Here is an 18,257-nt window from a genome sequence, read left to right on the forward strand (position 1 = left end):
AAACTGGTGTTCTGACAAAATTAATGTTATTGTTTAGGCTTGTCAATCTTTTTTATTCAACAAAGAAACTCTTGAGGGTGAATAAATAATGAAGGCCTTGTGAAGGCCTTGTGAAGGATTGTTCACCCAACCCAAAATTGAAACTAATTTGATTAACTCTAACACTAATTGGTAAAAGGAAAATACTTTAAATTATTACAAAAACGAAATTAAAATACAGTCTTTAATTTTTGCATACAGATGACATCCTTTCCTGTTCACTTGAATCCAGAAAAAATGTAAATTCAATTCAATTAAAATGCTAAATTATGAATGTCAGGCTAGTAGGAGCAGGGGCCTGATTTAACCAGTAAGCAAGTTAAGCGTAGCTTATGGCCCCAGAAAATCTGAAGACCCCCAATTAAATACATAAAAGTTTAAATTATATCTATAAATTATATATATAACATTTTTTTTTTTTATGATAAGGATCTAAAAAAATAAGTTTAATGTTTTTTTCATCGCAAATTCGTCCTCCACCCTCAGTCATGGAGAAGTCCAGCAGTCAAATTAGGTAAAGATTTAGTTTAAAAACGAAATAGTTTATCTATCATTTTCAGTTGTAAATCTATTTTGCATTAAGACAAAATGTAGAAAAGGCGATTGAGTGATATAAGAACATATAGATCGCTTAAGAACAACAAATCTGCCACTTTAATGAACTACAAATGCCATCATGCACTTGACTCACACACCTGGTCCAGATTCCCCATGATTGCAAACACACACAGCTGAAGCTGTTCAGGACAAATACACTGACTAGTTATACACTTCTCAAACACACACACACACATTGCTGAGTCCTGTTGTTTGATTATCCCGTAACATTACAAAGCGTAAATCCTAGTCTTGCTTTGATTTTCCTGTTATTGATTCTTTGCCGCCTAGCCTGACCATTTTGCCTGCTTTTAGACTATGATTTTGGATTACTTTTGTGCTTCTGTTTTGCTCCTGTTTTTACGATTGCCTGTGTGGCAGGAAAGGTAATTCGTTTCTTTGCGTCACAGATTCTCGGGTCTTTGTTTCTGCCCTATCACCAAATGCCACTTGGGCTAGTGACGCTACCCTCACTTCCCGACCTGCCGAGGGCACTCGAAATACTAATCGGTTTGGATATTGCTTTACCTAAAGTGTTGTTTGGCTATGATGCCAAAGCTACATAAGTGAGTGTAGAAACTGGAAAATGTAAGAAAGCATAATGTTGTAGTTAATACAATAGATTTGGGAACGCTGTATACCCACTTCTATTTCTCAGCTGCGAGACGCAGGTGCACAGCTGTGTTTGTTTTGCTGTGTCGGCTTTTTGACCGAAAACTACGTGACGACTTCTTTTGATTAAAACCTTGATTCCCTTTGGCGAGTTGCAGGTGTTAGCATGCATTCGTATATTCGTCTAATGAGAGAATTAAAAATTATACCATAATGATTTTATTTTTTTGTTTATAAACTGGGTGGCATTCGGTAGATTGAGCTCCTGTCGGGCGATCCGAGTTTATTTGCGGTTGCCGTGCTGTCCTGTTTTCCGGATTTATTTTGTGCTTGGGTTTATTTTGGTTTACATAAGGGTTGTTTATTTAACGCACTTATTTTGGTTGGTTTATTTATTTAGTATTGCTCGCGTTTGATTCCTATTTTTCTTATTTGGTTGTTCGATTGATTGTATGTCTTATCTAAGTGTAAAATCCTCCATTTTTTGCTTATTTGTATGTTTGGCTGGATAATTTTTTTGTTAGTTTAGGTTTATTTTTGTTGTTATTTACTTATTCATCCAGCTTGTCTTTTTGTCATTTTGATTTATGAGATTGGGTTTATTTGATGTGATTTGTGCCTCTCTTTTGTGAAGGTCTAGCGGGGCTCTGTATTTTCTTTATACTTATTTAGTTTTGTTTAGTCTATTGATTTTGGTTTTGTAATTTATTTGGCTCAAGATTGAACAATGCTTGTTTATTAACAACTTTCAGAGCCTTCCGTGAGTAAGCCCTCTAGAGGTGACTAGCCATCAGGACCATTTTAGTGCTTTTGTGTCTATTTAAAAAAATTATTGTGAATAAACGTTTGTATTTTTGTACGATACTCGTGTCTCCTGCCTGCTCCTTAAATACTAAAAGAGACGAATCTGTGTGACCTTTTTGATATTTCAATCCCTGGGTTTGAATCCCAGGTGGTGTAGTCGGTTTCATCAAACTGAGTTGACCTTAGTGGTGCAAAGATAGTTAAGATTAACTACACTACTTAGCTCCTCCTCCTCTTAGTCCGCCCTGCCACATTCTGGCAAAGTCAGCAGGGTTGGGTTGTTCAAAAAGAATTAACCCCTACATCACCTAGCTCCTTCCTCCCCTCTTCGTCTGCTCAGCCACATTCTGGCGTAGTCTGCAGGATTGGGTTGTTGTTTAAAGGTAGTTAAATGAGCTGCTTCTCCCCCTCCTCTTAGCCCGCTCCGCCACACCTGCATGACTATTCTTTGTTAATAAATCTGCACGTGGATCAACAACTCTGTTATCCAGAGTTCATCAGTTACAGCCATCATGGCAACTATAAATGAAATCAGATATTAAAACTATTATATTTAGAAATGTGTTGAAATAATATACTTTCCCTTTTTTCACAGAAATTGGGGAATAACAGGCGGGCGAATAATTCAGGAGGGCTTATAATTCTAATTTCAACTATATATTTGTATAGATTTCATTATTGCAATTTTATATTGTTTTGCATGCAATAATGCAACGCAAATTGCATTTAGAGTTCATTTTGTTGGCAAATTTGACCTGATTTGATAATTTTGCTAGATCAACACAAAAATGATTAGCATTACTAACTCTTGGTGAATTCTGAAAGACAGGAATGAGCCGTCTGCCGCCGAGAGGAAGAGCACATCCACAATGACTGTGTCTGCTGAGAAGGATTGTTTTCCCCCTTTGTGTGCGCAGAGGAAGCACTTATTTTCTTGAATGTGTTTTCCTCTATCTGTGAGTAAGAGAGATCGGGCTCCAAGTGTTCATTTTTAGCAGTGGCCTACTTCTCTGTCACCATGAAGAATTGTCCCCGGGCATAAGACCTGTTCCTCGTACCTCTCTCCTTCCGTCTCCCCCAACCCACCCCCCACTCTCTCTCTCTCTCTCCTCTACCCTTTTTCTCCTTCCACGTGCCTTAGTTTCTCCCAAATCCACAGAGCTCCAGCAGAGGTTTGTTAAAGGAATAGTTCATCCAAAAAATCGGAAGTCTGTCCTTATTTATTCACCCTCCAGTGCAGTATGGCTATTTATTTCTGTAGAGCAGGTTTTTTTATATGTAGAACTGAAACGCTGATCTCGTCTATAAGACAGCTGTTTATAAAATTATACAAAATGTGATCAAAATCACATTTATAATATCATAAAATTATTTATTGTGAGAAATAAAATTCTAATAAAAATCTAAAACAGTTGATTTAGATGTAAGAATTTTTCTCTGATAATGTTGCATGTGATGTGGCGAACTAAAAAAAGCATCTTTAGTGATAATTCATTAAAAAAAACAGGAATAAATACACAATTAAGAGCCATAAATTAAATTTTTGGCTCCCTAAAGAACATTCTAGTGCCTAGGTCTCAAACTGGATTCCTGGAGGGCCGCAGCTCTGCACAGTTTTTCTCCAACCCTAATCAAACACAGCTAAGCTATGCAGTGCTGTGGCTCTCCAGGAATTGAGTTTGAGACCATTATTTTGGTGAATAGTTTTTCTTTTTTCAATATTAAAACATTTAATACATTTACATTTATTCATTCGGAAAATGATTTTATCCAAATCAACTTACAAGCGAAAATAAAAGAAGCACTTCAAATAGAGCAGCAGTATACAAATGCTATGGCAAGGTTCAGTTATTATTCATTATTTTAGTTAGGTGTTTTTTTACAGGTGATTTGTCAAGCCCACTCACCTGTGTGGAGCACACTCAGAATTGCACAATGTTTTCAAGTAGTAGGAAGTGCTTACATGAATGTGTATGGTGCGTATGAAGAAGAAAAAAATGTGTCTCCTTCAGGTGGTTTGTCAAGCCCACTCAAATGTGTGAAGCACACTAAAAATAGCACTATATTTTTAGAAACATGCACTTCAAATACGTTTGTTTAAACTACATATTTAAAATGAGCTGAAACAACAGTTTTTTTTGGGGGGGGGACAACTTAATTGTTTTGTGTTCAATTCACTTAAATTTCAACTTAATTCTTTCATGTTGTCCCAACACAAACTGATTATATTGAAGAGTTTTAATAGAATAGTGTCTGGTGCATATGGACAGAAGATTGTAAATTATTTACAACCCCTTAACTTAAAAAAATTGTAAATCTAAGGAATCTTCTTTGAATTATTTTTTCAGTGTTACTTGATGGTTTATAAAATCAATTTAGGTTTTTAGAACAATATTTCTTAGTGTGTAGAACATTTTAATAATCTCCATTTTAACGTTCTACTATAATCTCTCACAAATTAGAGTATTTTTTAATAGAAGAACCATTTATGGTTCCCTAAAGTAAGTTTTGATGCACAATTCTTCAAACAGACATTTTTCCTTAGTGTGAAGAACCATTTTGCACAATAAAGAACATTTTGGAAAATGAAAAGGCTTTATGGATGGTTAAAGGTTCTTTTTTCACCCATCAATGCCAATAAATGTGCTGTATTTTTAATAGTAGATGCAGAAAGGTTTCATGACTGTTAAAGGCTCTTCATGAAACCATCAATACTAACAAAGAACTTTTAACAGCCGTGAAACCATTTAACTGGAAAACCTTTCTGCATCTACTGTTAAAATACAAGATATTTATTGGCATTGATGGTTGCATGAAGAACCTTTAACCAAACATACACAAAACCATCAATACTCACAAATAACCTTCATCACAGTGATGGCATAGGATTTTAAAAATATTTTAGTTTCTCACCAAAACTGTCAGATAATGCTTCTTAAAAGATGAGGTTTTTCTCCCCTTAGCGTGAATAATAATTTAATGAATCATAGTTTTTTTAACAAACAACCTATTAATGCATGCTCATCGACGAAGAACCGTTATTTTCTAACAGTGTAAGAAAGTTAGGTGTAAAAGATACTTTTTTTTTTGCACAAGTTAAGAAAATACATTATGTACACACGCATGAAAGATCATAACCCTATATGCACGCATTTCTGCTGTGTGGGAGTTGGAGGTCTCTGGTTTCTGCAGACGGAGATTGCAGACTCTGTCGCCCTCAGGCAAATCGACTTTCATTTCAAATGGTTCACCCACAGTGGCAGCTTACTGTACAGTACATCTCTCTCCGATAATAACTCGCCGACACATTTCTGCTGGATTTATGACTACCGACTGCAAGTTAACATATTGGTTCATCATAAATCTGTAGCATATTTATGGAGACACTGTTGGTCTATAGATGTGAATGAGTCCATTTGCTGATGAGCATCAAAAATTATGTCTGAACCTTTAATTATTTGATTAGAATAGTGTAGAGCAGGGCAATTTGTTCATATATTAATTGCAAAATGCTTCTATGTCTTCCTGTTGTTTTTTTATTCCCCAGCATCTGATTTCACTGTTGCTGCAGTTTTAAAATGTCATGTCAATTTTTTTTCCTGTGCTCACATCATGCTGCCATTCAAAGGGTGATTAATCTACACAGAACTGAAGCCAAATCTCCTTTCTTGCATACACATTTCAACAACGGACTGAAAACTGGTGATAAAACACTGCTATTGAATCACTGTTTATTCAGATATGTTTTGTGAATCACCATGATTATAATGCAGTGAGTCGATCTCTATAGTCTTTCACACACATGTAGTGCAACCAGTATTCCCAAACAAAGAACCTTACCCAGCAAACAATTTTGTATTTAATAGACGTCTAATAGACATCTAAACGTAGACAGCTCGGCTAAAACAAGGCTAAACTTGGGCTGTCAGTGAAAATCTAATAGACATCTGAGAATAGCCCAAAACTAGACTAGTCATCAAATAGCGAGATTAGACAGACTTTATATGTATAGTCATTCATTTCTTATTATTTCATGACTAGTTTTGGCCTACTCTTACGTCTATTAGATTTTCATTGACAGCCCTAATTTGGCCTTATTTTAGCTTAGTCCCAACCCCAATGAGACACACCTGGGCTAGCTAATCAAGCTCTTGCCAGAAACGTCCTGGCAGGTGTGTTGAGGCAAGTTGGAGCTAAACTCTGCAGGGCACCAGCCCTCCAGGACCAGGGGTCTGTTCTTCGTACGTGGATTACTCAGTTAGCTGGATTTGGTTATTTACGATCCAGGATCATTACGTTCTTCAAAACTGGTCCGAGAGTTGTTGTCATAGCAACAGTTCTGGTAGCTCAAACCTGCTAGGGAGCAGGCTTATTTCATATAAACAAGATTAGATCGAGTCAGTTCAAGCAAAGATAATACTGAAAGTATGTACACTTGGGAAAATAGTAAATATATATACTATTATATAGGAGGAGTATATATATGCAGGAGTATATATATAAATATATATATATATATATATATATATATATATATATTAAAAAATCCTACGCAATCTGCATTCCAAAATGAAAGTACAAAGAGTGCCATCTGGTGGTTCAAAGAGAAAGTTTATTGATATGAACTTTTTAGATCGCTTTATAGTTTGTGTATGATAATAGACATGCACAATATGTGTCTTTTTAATATACCAAAAATACATTTATGCAGTCATGAACATGTTTTGACAGTTAATATGATGGTGATTTGGTGCTTCACAAAAGTTGCAGACGCCTTTACCAATCGCAAAATGCTTTTGTAAACATCCAGTTATTCTTTACACCGATTAAGAAACCGGCTACTACAATACTACTATGACTAATATAGTAAAGACAATATGCTCTAACTGTAAAACTAAATGCCTGCAGCTCACAACAAAGGTGGAAAGTTATTGCGTATCATATTTAACAAACCATTTCCTATTAATTTTATGTAATTTTATTCACATAGATAACTGAATATTAATCAGATGATGTCATTACGCTGCTGTGTCGTCAGCCAATCATTGCATTGCTGATCATGATTTTGAGAATCGATAGATCTGTCTCAGATCAGTTCATCCAGAACCAAATTAGCCAGAGATCAGTTATCAAGATTAAAAGATCCAGGATCAACCAAATCCTCTTAGATCATTTAAGCGAGGTACGAAGAACGAACCCTAAGTTTGGACACACTTGGTATAATTCAATTCTTAGACAAATAAATCTAATTAGACTATTCTTTTTAGAGAAGCAGATATAGTTTATTCAATCTAGTCCAATTTCTTAACCATTTGCTGAGCTGGTTCTTTATAGTGAATCAAATTCAAGCAGCACAACCAAATATTCTGATCGCCAAAACAAACGTCTTAGTACGAAACTGGATTCTTTTAGTGAATCAAACACAATCAGCTCAAGCGATCTAGTTCGATTGCCAATGAATGACTCCAACCTGTTTTCTTTTTTGTGAATTATGCATGTGCAGTGCAACCAGTGCAGTTCAATTCCCAATGCATGCCTCTGAGCTGGTTATTTTTAGTGTATCAAACTCAAACTGTGCAACCAATGTTGTCCAATGTCCTACTAATCACTCTAGACTGGTTATTTCGGTGAATCAAACATAAGCAGTGCAACCAGTAATAAATAACTCCAAACTTGTACACTTTTTTCCTAATAGCAACCAGTGTAGTTCGATTCCAGACAAATGACTCTAAGTTCAATATAGCTCAACCAATATAGTCCAATGCCCAACTAATGACTCTGGGCTGACTCTTTGGGTAAATCAAACCAGTTTAATCTGATTCATGACCTCCAAATTGGTTATTTTTGTGAATCAAACACATACAACATTCACAATAGAATGACTCCAAGATCTTTTCTGCTTCTTTTTGATGAATCAAACACTTGCAAGCAATACAACCAGTAGTACAGTATGGCTGGCATAAAGGTGTGCCATTTATAAACAGCTAACACATCCAGAGCAAAACAGGCATTAAAAGTAATTGAGTAACTCAAGATTCTGCTTTTGATGCATTCCATTCCATTTGGCTGCTTTGAACACTAGAAAAAGCTTCCCGCTTTGAATGGCCCCTCAAATTTGCATCATAAGCATTCACAAGCGCAGCACAATGTCAGCATAAACAGCATGGAGGTCTATGATTATTGCACTGCAATTAAATCTAAAGCCATCACGTGGCTGTTGAGAACCATCACATCACAGGCGGTTTATTTTTAACGAGCCCGCTTGATTAATCACAGTAGATTCTAGAAGTCACCAGGAAGGCTGCCTCTGACCCACAAAAAATAATCCCAGCCCCCGTCTTTTCCCAAGTTTTATGGCGCTGGTATTAAAAAGTCATGAGAAGAAGTGCTAAAAATGCATTCGGCCGCATCAAATTAGCCCAATTAATGCTGGAAGTTCAGAAGCATGCATGAGTCCCAGCATGCACCGTTGCATTTAATATTTCTTGTTTTTCTCTACCTCTAGATCCTGATTGTACTGTTCCTCATGGTAGTATGCGAACCATCAGCTCTGCTGGAAAAGACGTGCAGTGGCACCCGAAGGCATTTGCACAAGTAAGCTACAGTCAAAAATGCATTAATTTCTAAACAACTGAATGGATACAAATAATAGGTATCTATAAGTGTGTTCTTGTGAATAAGAAGAACAAAGAACAAATAAGAAGAATAAGAAAGAACAAATAAATTAAAATAGCACATAATGTGGACATTTAAGTGCAAATTGAAAGAAACATTTTTGAACATGTAATTTAATGTCAATTACAACTACATAAAACAAATGTGAAGACAAACAACATAGACTTACAAAAACAGTGTGAGGACAGCTTTAAAAACTGCAAGTACTGCAATAATTTTCGGTTTTAAAGTTCCTTTAGATAGATAGATAGATAGATAGATAGATAGATAGATAGATAGATAGATAGATAGATAGATAGATAGATAGATAGATAGATAGATAGATAGATAGATAGATAGATAGATAGATAGATAGATAGATAGATAGATAGATAGATAGATAGATAGATAGATAGATAGATAGATGTTAATATTGGTGAATGATTTAACATACAATTAAGCATGTTGCTAGCTTGCTTTTAGCATGATTTAGCACATTACTAGTATGTTTGCTAGCCTGTTTATAACATAGGCTTTGCTCAAGGAGTTGCTAACATGTTTTATGTCCATGTAGCATCTGCTAACATATAGCTAAGATGTTTAAAACTAATTATTTACTACAAATAAAACAAACTAAAAAAAACATGATTTTGCTAAACTAATCATAGTTCAGCTCTGGTGTCATTTGTAGCAAAACTGATTATAAATGGTTTCTTGTAATAATTGAATATGTTAAATATAATTTAGCACATCACTATGCTGTAAAAGCATTTATAGCTTGTTTTTAGCATGCTCTAGCACAATGATATGTTGCTAGTATGTGCTACTAAGAAGAATAAACTAAAGCTTTAAAGGGAACATAGTTTACCTCTTTTTTTATGATTTAATATTAATATTATGGTTCTTCTGAGTGTGCCAGTTAAGGTCCAGTTTAAAACACAATTCAGATATTTTTATTATAATGTGTTAAAAAGTGTCATGTTGGGGGCGTGTCCACAGTTCGCTGATTTAGGGGTGTGTTGCTTCACATGTAGACTAGTTTCGGCTTCCCGCCCAACGTAACAAGGGGGCGGGGCCATGAGCTCACCCGCTCTGCGTTTGCAACAGAGTCTGACAGGCAGACGGAGAAGGAGAGAGAGGATCACCATTCAGTCGTACATGTACGACTCTGACACAGACCAAGCAGAGAGTACAAAATCATGTGTCTTTGTACAGTTTTACAGCCAACTGTGTGCTAGTTTCAAGTGCCGAGCTTGTACACAGAGACTAATAACCACACACACTGAATTAACTTTGACTAAGGCACCGGATGCGCCGCTCGAAGCCGCGACATGGCACACCAGACACTCTCTGTGGCGCACCAGAAGCATGAAGTGTCCCGAATCGTCGCGCCACGCATTTTTGAATTCTGAACATAGGTTTCTGCAGCGGTCCGCAGCGCCCAGCCGTCGACTTGAGTGTACCCTGATAGAAACTTATGTTTAGAATTCTAAAACGCATGCTAGTTAAGATCACAGGGAGCTTCTGGGATCGCGAGAAATGCAAACGGCTGAAGTATAAGGTAGACTCAATGAGAAGTACACATGTTTGCAAACCTACCTAAAGCTACAACCAATAATTCCGATTAGAGCTATAATGTGGAGAATATTGCTCTTGTGTTGAGCCCAATGAGCCTTGCATCTAAAAATAGAGCTAGCGTGTTCCTTTAGTGATATCGCTTCGACTCACGCTGAAAATGGCGGACGTGAATTAACAAACTGAGGATATGATGACGCGCCTGTCAATCAATATTGGTGGGCGGGGGGACCGCTCTCCTACGTCAAGTAGCGGTTGATTTGAAAACAGCTCTAATTGGTTCACCGTTTTTTATATTGTTAAATTGAAAAAAAAGCACTGGGTGTGCTTATATCACCCCAATATGATGTGAATATACACCATACATGCACATATGTCTGTCCAAACAGCTTGAAAAGTAGATTTTTTACCATAGGTGCACTTTAAATAAAGCTAACATGCTGAATTTGTTGCTAGCATGTTTTGACACTGTAAATCAAAGCTTATTTGATTCACATTTGTGGTGCCTATTTTGTTAAATATCGGAACATGTGGCACAGGGGTGTTGATAGAGTCAAAAGGGATAAAGGGGTTAGCCCCAAAGAAGTTAAATAAAAATAAAAAGACTTTTAACTGACCATAAGAATAAAGTCGATTTATTATCCGATGCTAACTGATATAGCATGTTACAGTAGAATATAGCTATAAAATAATAAGCTAGATGCATGAACTTGCTGTGATTTAACTATTACAGAAACAGATGTGACTAGATATATAATATTTATATAAATATGTCTAGATATCTATATCATATCTAGAAAGCTAGTCTGAATAATTTGCATGTACTGTATATACATTGATATGATGCACATTTTATTGATTACAGTTATTTTATTTCACCAAAACTACACACATTTTATACTGTGAAAACAAATAGTGTGCTTCATCGGTAGTTTGAACTATTCAGTTTGGCGAAACATACATACATACAAAAAGTTGTATTACTACCTCATCAGCTTCAGCTCCTCAAAATAATGAATGAATGATGACAGTGCAGTGGCGGGATTTTTGGCATGTAACAACAGTCCCACCTGCCAGTAGAAACAGGTAGAGCTGAACAGATGACTATTTAAATACCCGAAATAAAAACTGCGTTAAGTGGAATGTGCGTGATGTATGTGGTAATTTTAATTACTTAGACAACTTTTTCTAAAAGATCAGGGGCATTTGACAATACATCGTGGGCTTAAGCGCCCAAAGCCCACCCCCCCCCCCCCCCCCCCCCCCCCCCCCTCCCCACCCCCGCAACGCCACTGATGTGGCATTAAGATTCAAGATGATGGATTAAAACATTTCTATTTAATATATAAACCTTTGAAACCTATTAAAAAGAGTTTTAAAATGGATTACAAAATATTATGTTTACGTTCATTTCTCAGTTAGCTTAGCAGCATAGTGTAGTTCTGAAAGGTCTAGCAGTGTTTGTTTGCAGATTCATACATATTTAACTAACCCAACTCTAAACCTGTGACTGAAGTGTCCAAATATTTTTTCGGGTCACTGTATTTTGAAATGATGCCGAAAACTGTCATGAGCATTTCAGTGCGGCATATTTTTAGACCGTGTTTACCCAGCAGATCAGAAAACCTTGAAAATCTTTGATCAGGATTTGTGTCTTCCACTGACATTTTGGTAGACAAGCTACGAGCGGTTTACTCTGTAACTGCTGTTATTTCAGATATGATCACTTGCATGCAGTTCTGAGAATTCTAAATAAACATCTAATTATACTAATTATAAAATGCTAATACACACACACACACACGCACACACACACACACACACACACACACACACACACACACACACACACACACACACGCGCGCGCACACACACACACACACACACACACACACACTTGTTTCATGCACTTCACAAAGAAATCTTTTATATTTCACAGTAATAAAAAACAAACAGGAACATAAATTATGTTTAAAGTGAAATTGAAAATAATGATAAACAAATATTCACATTATCTATTGTTTTGGAATCTTGCAGTATATTTTAGGTGAAAAAAATGCAATTATTTCTTAGATGTTGCAATTGTCAATTGTTTTGTCCCCTGACTATCGTTTAAATCTCATAATCTGACTATCACAATTCTTTATCTTTAGGTTTGCTTGCAGTTCTGACTTAATAGCTCAGTTTTGATTTATAATTTTTTTTTAATTCAAATGTTTTGAATCTAGTGATTTCAAGTTTTCTACTTGCAAACATGCGATAATATAACAATTTTACGTTTAAAAAAAAAGATTTTTTTTCTCTACATTGCAAGACAAAAAGGGGGCTTCCATGGTATGTACTTTCTATTCATTAGAAATCAAAACTATCTAACAATTTGCAAATAAACTCAATAACACACACACATAGACACAAATCACATTTGCACAACAATTCTCAATTTAGATGTACAATCGTACAAATTCAGAATCTTTTTCTCAATGTAAAATTTTTAGTCAATTTTGCATCCGACTTTATCTCCTGAAGTCAGATGCTGTATAAGTTCCTTTTCTTTTGTCAAATATGTTTTACTTCGTCATTGAATAGACTTACAAAAGTTCTAAAAATATATTTCTGGTTCATTCCAAATGTAGAGATATCAACTCTTCAAGCCATAGTTTAGAAGTGATGGGATTAACATTTTTCCAGAACAATAGTTTTTGGCTGTTATCAACCAATAAGGAATTTCTGTTGTGCACTGCTCAATAAATATGGATAATGAGAATGTTGTAATATAATTAGCACTGGGTCAGGATCAGTGGTGTAAAGTAACAAATTACAAATACTCTAATTTCTGTAATTGAGTAGTTTTTCCCAGGAATTGTACTTTAGTAAGTAGGTTTTAAAATGTGTACTTTTACTTTCCCTTAAGTACATTTTTAGTGCAGTATTGGTACTTTTACTCCACCACTTTCCTTCAATCTGCAGTCACTACTTTATTTTTTCTTGTCCATGGGAATTAGAAAACATCCAAACAAATATCAACCAAATATCAATGTCTGATGATGTTACAGCTTGAGCTTATCATTATGACGTCTATCAGATGTTGGATTTTGGTTGTCATACCTGACGAATAAATGTCAGTATTTGACGTCAGTATGATGTTGGTTTAAGATGTTGGCTTGACGTTGGATTTTGGTCACTTTCCAACACAAGCTAAAACCAACCAAATATCTAAGTCATTTCATGTTGTTATAGGACATCAAAATAACATTGTCCTTAGATGCTGGCTGGACATTGAATTTTGGTCACCTGACGTCACGACCTAAATCTAACCTAATATTAGCATCTTATGATGTTGTGTGCCTGCTGATTAATAACTAAATACACTACAGAACGTTACGTTTACACACATCTACAAATTTTATGTAAATGCATCAGCTTTTCACAGTCCAAAACTTACTGCTCTTGAGTACTTTTGAAAGGTCTACTTTTTACTCGTACTTTGAGTAATATTTACATAAGAGTACATCCAGTACATTTTTAGGCAAGTAATGGTACCTTTACTTAAGTATGATTTTTCAGTACTCTTTCCACCACTGGTCAGGATCCAAGTGTAGATTAAGGACATCTGAAAGCACTTTAAAAGCTACATTTAATTTTTAACTTAGGATTTCTTGTAGTTTATCAGCTTTCTCACCTTTTATTCTTTCTCTTTTACCGTACTATCTAGTTAAAGAAAATGTGCAATTTTGACTTTATTCTTGGAATGTCAACTTTTTAAGCAGTTACAACTTCTAAGTTTATAGACTTTTTTTTAATTCTAAATAAATATATCTTGCAATTCAGACTTTTTTTCAGATTTGTGACTTATTTCTTGCAGTTGTGAGTTTATTGGTTATTTAACGATTCTAATTTTATATTGCACAATTAATCTATAATCAATTAATATATAATCTATAATCACGAACTAAATCTATAGCTCACAATTTTAAAAAGTTCTAAAATATTGAGTCTTTTCTCAGAATTGCTGTTATATACGTTTAGAGGTTTCATATCAATTCAGACTTTATATCTTACGATTCTGAAGTTTTACAGTAGTTATTAATATTTGTAGTTACATGTATAAACTCACAAATCTCACTTTCCCCAATTTTCAATTTATTGGAATTGCAAATTTATAGACTTTCTCATAATTCCAACGCTATCTCATGGCAATTTGTAACTTTTTGATTTAATGGCTATTTCGTATGAATTTGTACGATCTTGTTTATACAGTTTAGTACAATTTGCTTATCCCCCAATGAAGTATGGGTTTAGGGGCAGGGTTGGGTGTCGCGACTCCTTTTTAAAATCATACATTTTGATCAGATCAGGGTGTAAATTCTTACAATTCAGAATTTACATGCCATGATTCTGGTTGTTTATCCAGAATTTGCAACTATATTACTAGCAGCTGCTGATTTTTAGGTTTGTTAGCCGTTCGAATTAATATCTCACAATTTTGACTGATAAATTTGCAATTGCAAGTTCAGAACTGAGACGTTTAACTTGCAATTTTAAGGCGTAGAGTTTAAATCTTGCAATTCTAAAAGAGAAATTCTAAACTGTAAGAAATGCAAATAAGCAATAAAGATATGCTTCTGAGCTAAAAAAAAAAAAATACATTTGCGATTTTGTTTCTATTAATTGTACAATAATTTACACTTCCTATTTTATTAAACATCCTGTGTCCAAAAAAAAAAAAAAAACACACCCACAATCAAATTACACCCATTACAGATTAAATTTGTTTAACAACAGTCAATTAAATCCGCCTACACAAATAAAAATGAAAGCCACATTCGCAGAACTACTCACTCCATTAATCACACATCTGTAATCATCGATAGCGTTTGGTCTAGTTGAATCTGGCTCATTTCCTCTCCGGGGACGGTAAGCGCAGAGGCCCAAACAGATGTTTACGAGAGCTTGCTTTCCAAACTCCTCAACCTTGCCTTTCCTCTGTGCTGTGACTTCAAAAGCGCAGAGCGGGCAAACACCCCCTCATTTGCATATATTTGCATACCTGAAGGAGCATGTTAATTTGAGGCAGCTGTTGGCGTAAGTGAGTAAAATGAAGGAGAGGAGGGAGGGACCCAAGACCTGTTGCAGGAGACTAATGAATGCCTGCTCCCCTGTCGAGGGACAAGAGAACATTTTGGATGGAAATTAGGGAAAATTCATAGCTGTAATTTAGTGACAGCTTGCGGAAGTGTAGCTTTCCACAAATATATGTACACTCTGAAAAAATACTGGGTTAGTTTAACACAAATTTAGGGAAAATGTAGACAAACTAAAATGTTTAGCTACATATTTTAAAGGTACATTATAAAGAACATCTGGGTGTATCCAGGAATAGTCGAATAATAAGAGTTTTATACATGGAAATGTCCTTCTCTTGAGCCTCAAACACTCGTTTCCTCATTCTCATGTAAATTATGTGAAAAACAGGCCAATCAGAGCACAACAATGACTGTTGCACTGCTCGCAGGATATTCAATAACATGCCTTTGATTTGGATGTACTTATAGCAGTGGTCCCCAAGTCTGGACCGTGGATCAATTGGTACCAGGCCACACAAGAAATAATTTTTTTAATCTATTTTATTTATTATCTGAGTCTGAACAAACTTTTATTTTGAAAAATCTCTTATTTTGATAAATGACATATTCTCTCGGTTACATCTTGGTCTCTTGAGCGCCAAAATTTAACCCACAAGCTAGCAAAATGAGTAAGAAACAGATGTCTTTGGAAAGTTTCTTTGCGAAGTGGAAAAGGCCCAGTGAAGGACTCACAAACTGCCAACGAATTGATCCGCAACCCATTTGTCAACAAATCAGGTGTATGTCTGTGCAAGAAAAAGATCAACCGCTGGAGATCGCGAATGAAGGCGACCATAGAGGCCGTTCACATATTGCCTCTTTTCTGCTGTTTTAATGGAGGCTATTGGAAGTGATTTGCGCATGTGGCGCGACACACTCACATCGTTTAGGCAATAACATCCAGCACAGAACACCCAAACACTGCAGTGCTTTTTAATTTACTCCATAAACAAAACTTGTAGCAATGTTTTATCAGCCTGCCATCTTCTGAGAAAACGGTTGATGGTTGCCTAACAATCTACATACACCAACCCCTGGGCTGCGGTAAAATTTTCAAGCGTTGACTTGTCTGCGGTGATAGAAATTTTGGGGACCACTGCTTTATAGATCACGTTCTACATTATCTGGACCTGACAAGCAGCCATGTCATTAGAAGCCAAAACATATATGTTGCACACAGGATCATTAATATGTACGCCCGAGGCTGTGTTAACTTACTATGTGGATGTGACTTTTATTTTGAAAATGGTAGACACAGCAAAACACCAGCCGCACCAGTTTTCTATGCTTAGCTATGCAACAACTCCACTAGCCATCTGTTTAAATACACTTCAAGGAGCAAAATGCAGGATATACGGATTAAAAATATATTCAGCTCCACCCCGAAGAGGCATAAGGTAACAAAGACTAACCATGTTCCATACACAACAATCTTCTGTACAGATTACTATTTAAGACCAATCTCTGAATAAATACTTGTGGTTCATAGACAAGCTATATATCTGTGTAATCTTTATTTATCTTTCACTTCCGAGCACAACAGAGACCCTCCTACAAATATGTTTTAGAGAAAATTTATTAAGTTTGCTACGTCCACCTAATGTGCTTGAAAATAGACAGTGGGTAAGCTACAGGCACGAGGGTCGCTTGGGAAGGGAGACTTTAAGAGCAACGACAATATGCATTTAGTTTATGTACGATTTTAAAAAGGAGGCGTGGCACCTAACCCCATCCCTAAACCCAACCACCATTGGGGGATGAGCAAATCGTTCTAAATTGTACGAATTAGATTGTACGAATTCATACGAATTAGCCACAAAAAGTTACGAATTGCTGTGAGATTGTGTTGCAAATCCTGACATTAGTTTTTAATAAGACTTAAAACAATGTCCATTTTTGCTGATGAACTGAAGTTATGCATCCTGTATGGAACACTATTTTAATCATATACGGTACACCGTTAACATCTATTATCTTGCGTACAAATGCGTAGGCGGTACTTTTGCCCTCCTTTCTCAAAAACTACTGGTCCAAAAGACATCAATCAAAATTTGGATTGTGCAATAGGTATTCACAGAGAGAGCGATCACACAAACATGCTTATCTGGCTTTCAATGACGAAGGAGGGGTTGTTTGAGTGCACTGAATATTGAAAAGTATATAGAACATGGCTAGTCTACGTTATGTTGAATTGTATCCTCTGTAAATTTGCTGTGTATGTTTCCACAAAAACATTAAGAATCGTGTGATTCACTCAGCTCTTACTGTCATTTTTCTGAAGTGTTTATTTAACGTTATTAAACGACATCTGTTTATGCTTTTATTTACATTGTAGCATCAAAATACAACACAACACATCTCTACCTGTCTATTTTGTTGAGTTTACTTCTATTTTAGAAAATAAATTATCCACAACACAACTCAAAAGCAAAATAGCTTACCCTGATATGTTTATATTAGAGAGCTTACTCACTCTATAGGTGAAATAAACCTCCACCACCTAAATTAAAAAGATTTAAGAAGACATCTACGCTGTTTGTTAAAATATTTTTTGACAAATGAAGTAGGATTATATATGTGTTTATTTCAGTGCATATCATGCTGTATGTGAGTAGGAGAGGCAGAGAGTGAGAGCACTTAGAGCTGTGAGTCCAGCTCATTAATATTTATGACCATTCCAAATATGGTCAATATGGAGCTTCTGTTTGTAGGGGTATTTTATGATGTAATCAATAAGCATATAAAACTTTTTCTGGAGAACTGACCTAAGGCACATACCTACTGTAGGCGCCACAATACATAGTAACGTCCACAAATGCCAGTTAAATCTGTATTGTGCCAAAAGGAAGCCC

Source organism: Danio aesculapii, chromosome 22, assembly GCF_903798145.1.
Source record: "Danio aesculapii chromosome 22, fDanAes4.1, whole genome shotgun sequence".
Lineage (NCBI taxonomy): Eukaryota > Metazoa > Chordata > Actinopteri > Cypriniformes > Danionidae > Danio > Danio aesculapii.